Here is a 6000-nt window from a genome sequence, read left to right on the forward strand (position 1 = left end):
ACGGCCGACGGTCCAACAACAGAAGCGAGAGCAATAGTCTTTGGAGGCAACCCCCGGGCTGTGTGTGTGTGTGTGTGTTTATGTGCGTGTGCCCGCCGTGGTCGTAAGTTGTGACTCGGGCCGAAGACACTCACTCTATCCCCCCTCTCCCGAAAGTCGTCGGATGCCGGACATTGATGCTAAGCAGTTGGACGCCCTTCTTGACAAATCCCCCCCCCCCAGCGCTCTAGCTTGAACATGTTAATCCCTTATTTTGATTTTGTATTCTTGGCCTTTGTTCAAACACCTCCCCCCCTCCGTCAACACGTTTCGACCAGGCACGAACTGTCTTGGCCATAGTGGTCGATGGATGCGAAGCGGAAACCTCGTCTTCGTCGTCGCATCAAGCTTGCCTTCACCGCGATCAAGCCACTCCGATCCGGGGCAAAGATCATTCTTGACTCTGGCCTCCCCCCCAAAAGTTCCCGCTTCCCTTTCCTAGTTGCAGCAAGTCAAAGCGAAGGCTGGAAGAGAAGAAAAAACCACACCCCCTCCCCATGAATAAAATAAAATAAAAACTCAATGCTTGGTTAGTTTACATGGGAGGCGGTCCTGCACCCCTTGGACGGCGGACTGGGACGCCGGGGCATTGCCACTACCACCGCATCCACCCATCCGCACACTCCGTTGAGCCGGGCCACTTGGGAAGAGACAGTGACATACCGCAGAGAGGGGGGAGAAAACTCTTCCTTGCGTCCCCCCCACTGTTATCTCGTGGTTCGCGCGCTAACTGCATCGTGGTATTTGGGGTTTCAACATCCAATCACATGTCTAATTGCCACGGACAGCCCGGCCTCTTATCCTTTTTAATCATTCAATTGTTCAATTTATTACTTTGATAGCTACCTAACCTACCTGTGCTCTGTTGGGAGCCGCTGGGCCAGTCTCGTCATGATGGCAAACCTCGCGTGGGGGCGGCGGCGGATATTGCCTGGCGAGAGAAGAGAATGATCGACGGGGGATTGTGAATTGTGAGAGAACGTCGTCCTCTCTGATGTCACGGCTCCCCTCCGGAAATACAGTCTTCAGCCCAGACGGGGATGTGGGTGGGTGTGTATGTCACTTCTGCTTCTGCTTCTGTTGCGCAACAAGTTCAAAACGCCACACCGCACGCAGGCCTCAACCCGCCAACGCGGTAGTAGTCCTACAAACCCCCATTCGATTCGGGGAGCCTCATCCGTTGTCTCTCTCCCGCAGATTACGGTTGAGGTCTTGGTGACTTCTACAGATACCTTTCTCGCACAAAAGCCGACGTCCCCCCCTTCTTTCTGACTGCAGAAGAAGGGGGGGGTTTAAGAGTAGGAGTCTGGCAATGGGGAAATAGGAGCAGTCCGTCTCGTCGCCACTCGCCCACTCATATAGAGTACAGAGTATGTATACTCGAGGGGGTGAGGTTAAGGAAGTCGACGTTATTCGTGCAAGTACCCAAGCCCTGAACGAGTTTGATTGCCCTTTGGTTCTTCTCGCTTGCTGATATTGTTTGTGTGCGTGTGGCAGTTGGACGCGTCTTCGGCAGTTGCAATAGAAACTAGGGGCAGAGGGGGCGGCGGCATGCCAACCAACCAACCCCCCGGTGTCATGATTCAAGTGTATGCTGGCAGGATAAAGGGGGAACGATGATGAATGGAGCTTGGATCGTTTGAATCGTGCGCTACCGGTGCAGTGTAGTGGAGGAGGAGAGGAAATGGGGGTGTAGGGGAGAAGGTAGGGGAGGGAGCTTTGGCTTCTCGGAGGAAAAAGAGCTGGTTTGATGTTTCATGCCGTCGTGATTCGGCCGCCCCATTGGATCGGGGACCACGGAGCGTCGTCCAATACGGAAGTCATCGCCTCGCCGTCTTTCGCCCATCGGAGCGACTCCGTTGGAAGGTCTCCATCGCGCTTCGTTGCACAGCCTTCTTCTCGTCCGTGGCCCATGGCCTGGTGCTGGTGCTGGTACTGGTACTGACTGGCAAGCCCGGCAAGACAAGCAGACCTGGACGCCTCCGTAGGGCGTCCGAACCCACCGGGGGATTCCAGGATTTCCAGGGATCCAGGTTCCTTGATGTACCGAGGCATTGCCAGCCGCCCGCCCCAGGGGTTCGGCCCCTTTATTATTCTCCTTCTTACAGGACGTTACATGGCGTTGACTTTGGGGGGGAAGAGGGTAGGCCACCAGCGTATCCGTATCCGTAAGATATACATGGCTGGCTCGCCCTACGAGGGACGGAGGGCGCCGTGGCCGAGCCCGCGTGGCATCGCAAACTGGTACAGGCACGTACATCGTACACTGACTGCATGGCGCACTTACTCGCAGCGCGTTCCATGGTCTGGCCCTGCTCGTCGTGAGGTGGACTTGGGAGCGTTGCATGGAGCCAAGTCCGCCTGGCATACGAATACAGTGATCATCGTCCACCATCGACCCCGGACTCGACGCAGGTAAAGGGGCCTCTGACTCGTACACCCGCATGACCGAGCGATGGGAGCCCAGGAACCCAGGAACCCCACGAGCCCCAGGAGCCCCAGGGGCCCACGATGTAGAAAAGTATGGGATGTGTGCTATTCGCACACTACACAGTTACACAACAGGCAAGAGGAGCCTTTTGGGAAGGTTACTGTAGGCTGCTCCCGCGAGGCGTGCTTGGTGGCATCGGGGGGCTCTCGGCGTAAATGTGGAGACGAATCAAGATGAGTCGCGGGTCGATGTGACGTGCAGTGCAGTCTGAGCTTCTGAGCTTCTGAGTCTCTGTGAGGGGGGCGGGGGGCAGCGGCGTTGCGGCGGCGTTGCGGCGACGAAGCACTGGCGTCTGGCGGCGCCGGCGGTTTGAGGTTCGGTGGCGACGCTTTGCCGTCTGTATGACCGCTGGTCCGACTTGCTTCTCCTTCTCTCTCTCTCTCACTACCTTTCTCCGTTATGGTGTTGTCCAGTCCAACGGACAAACAGACATCCACCATGAAGCTCGCTCGCCCACCTAAAGCCGCCCTACTTGATCCCTTACAGTTCATGCTTGGCATATTGGAGTTCGCAAAGGGTTTTGGTTCCGTGATTAGAAGCCTCTAATGTTCGTTCGCCCCGGACAGTGAGGTGAGTGACACACGGAGCACTTCTGTGTACCTGCATCCGTATGCGCACTAAAGCCTCGGCGAGCTCAATGCGTGTCCCGTTCATTTGCTTAAACCCTCTGCCTGAGAAGAAGGATGGGATGTATGGAATCATTGGAGCCACTGAGGGGAGCTAGCGCCGATTTGACATGCTTCCAAATCGCCAGTCGTTGGCACGACGCGCGATAGTCCCCGTGACGCGTCCGGTCCTCGAACCGTGGCGGGTGGGCTTTCTTCATCCCCCCTAAACCGTAAAGCCGGGTTTGCTCTCCCCTCTCTGTCTGCCCTATGAGCGCCATTCGCAAAGTTGTTCTGCTCTTGACCTAGCCTCTCCAGCCTAGAGCGAGCCTCACAGAAGTGGCTGGAATGACGACGTCTCGCACTTGCACTTGCGGTGACTGCAAGCTACGCTTGGAGTGGTGCTCACGTAGGGTTGACCGTGAACAACCGAGATGAGGATTCGTCTTGGGCTCGGTCCGTGTCTGGAGTGAGTGAGTGTGTAATATTAGAACGGTTCCCAACGCAGCCGGTCGTATTGCTTGCAACATGACCAACCAACCAACTACGGGACGGGATGTGATTGTCGATGATCAGGATAGGATGCTGCTCCTGACTGGTAGGGCTGCAGTCGTGCGTGCTTGGGTCGCATGATGCACCACGATCTCACCCAGTCCAAGCTTCTTTATCTGCCGAGTTGCTGTGCCCAATGATTCCTAGCTTTTGGCGTTTCTGTTCTGTTCTGTTCTGCTCTGCTCTACTCTGCTCTGCTCTGCGTCACGTTCTATTCACTGCATGGGCCTTCCTCCCACATCTCAACAACAAGGCGCGTGGAAGGCTCGACGATGCCCTGGCCTAGAGCACATTAGGCATGATATGACTCTTGAGAGCCTGAGCCTGATGCTGATGAACTCCATGTCCAGGCGCTCTTCTCCGCAACCGCACGTCCCGCCTCGGACGCACGCCAAAGAAAGTGCACTGCTTACTTCGTATGTACATTCACTCACACACATGAGTGGCACGTGCGAGCAGGATCGATCTTCGACCATCCCTCCCCCCCCGCGAAGGAAGAACAAGGAAGCATCCCTGCCGTGAGATTGACGCCAAGTTGGGGACGTCGAATTACTTAGCGAGGCCTGAACGGTGTAGGGCTGACAGAGAGAGAAAGGAAGGGTCGACTGTCCTGGAGCCGTGGCCCAGCTGGGCGCGCGAATGGCATTGCCCTCCTCCTGAGATGTCTACAACGTACTACCTGTACAGTTTGAGTGGGTGTTTCCACAAGCTCTGCAAAGGTTTTTTGCCCAAGTTGTAGGGTGCTCTTGGGTCGTTGAGGCCGCCCCCCCTTCTTTCTGCTTTACTGATATACAGCGTAGATGTCCCGAATGACTCGTCAGATGAACCATTGTCCACATGGAGAGACATCGTCTCTTCATCTTCCGTCATCCATTGGCATGGCTGGGCGCATCTTCGTTGTCGGTGGTGCAGAAGCAGGGAATAGCGTTGCAACGGGCATGCGAAGGCAGGGCGAACCCCCCCTCACTCCCCCCCCCCCCCATGGAACCCGTGCCGCTGTCTCCATTTTGTCGTTTTTCTATGCCACCAGCGAGCGAGGGGGGGTGAGCCTCGTGTGGCACTGTCGATATCTCCCATCTGCTTGGGCTCGGTGCGCCTCTCGCTGAAAATCTGCAACTCGTCCGTCGCCAGGCGGCGACATGGCGACCGACTACTGAACGCTGGCTTGCGAGCTTCAAGACCAAGACAGAAAGCCACGTTTTCGTTAGAGCGCTTTGTCATGCTTACCGATAGATTGAGGCGGCGCCATAACCTCCCACCGGGCGGTGCTAACCTACTCGAGGGCAGTCAGTGCCTGAAACTCAAATACCCGCTGTCTCAAAGTCCTTCGTACGTTCTGACTTTCTGGATTCAGACTGGGAGGAGGCGCGCTTGTCAGCGGAGAAGACTCCGTGACTAGCTTGGGGGGGGACCGGCCGCTTTGCTCCCCCCCAGAGTCAGCGGGTGGCTGAGGGTTTGGCTGGCTGGATTTGCCCAGCTTGGCAATGGCAGCTCGGACCGGCTGCTGGAGTTGTAAAATACCAGTGACCGGTCCTGCACGGCCGTAGACGACGTGAACGAATGGAAGCCAGTCTAAGTTTGGGCTCGATTAGCGGGCCGGACGCAATAGTGTGCATCTATGACAATAAACCAGACTGCTGTGATTAGTGATCCAGCTGTACGTCCAGCGTCCAGCGTCCAGTGGCCAGAGTCGGCCACACCGCAAGGGGGCGGCTGTGAGACTCTGTTGTCGATTCTGGTCCGCGACGACTTGTCATCGGGGTTGACAATTTGGCGCCTAACTTGTTCGTGGCCGTCGTGTGGCTGCCGATGAGACAGAAAGGAACGATGATGCACGCTGCAAACCTTGCACAAAAGCCCAGGCCAGATCCGTCCCATCGCACTCAGCATGTGGCATGCAAGCCCCTAGACAGGGCGGCTAGACGGGTCATTGGTCAAGTACTGTAAGGGAGAAGAAGATCTGGCCTCGTAGGGCAAGAAAAGGCTGAATCCGAAAGGGTGTCCGGTCTCTCTCTGTCTCTCTAACCACCTTGTCCGTCTTGTGTGACAGTTGACCACAGTTGCCTCATCGTCGTCGAGCCCGGCGACTCTGTGCCCTACCCCGTAACGGTGGTGTAGAAAGTCAGGACGTCAGGACAGGCGAACAGCCTACAGGGTATAGTATCCGTATGTCCAAGCGTGATACGGGATCGCCCTGTCACAGTGGTCCAACCGTCAACTTCTTTTTTTGTTGACGAAAGCATTTAAACTTGGATGGCGCCAAAAGACGGTGACTTGTTGTGTCTTTGGTTTCGACGGAACGGAAGATGCCTC

The sequence above is a fragment of the Colletotrichum destructivum genome, chromosome 4, assembly GCF_034447905.1.
Source record: "Colletotrichum destructivum chromosome 4, complete sequence".
NCBI classification, from domain to species: Eukaryota; Fungi; Ascomycota; class Sordariomycetes; order Glomerellales; family Glomerellaceae; genus Colletotrichum; species Colletotrichum destructivum.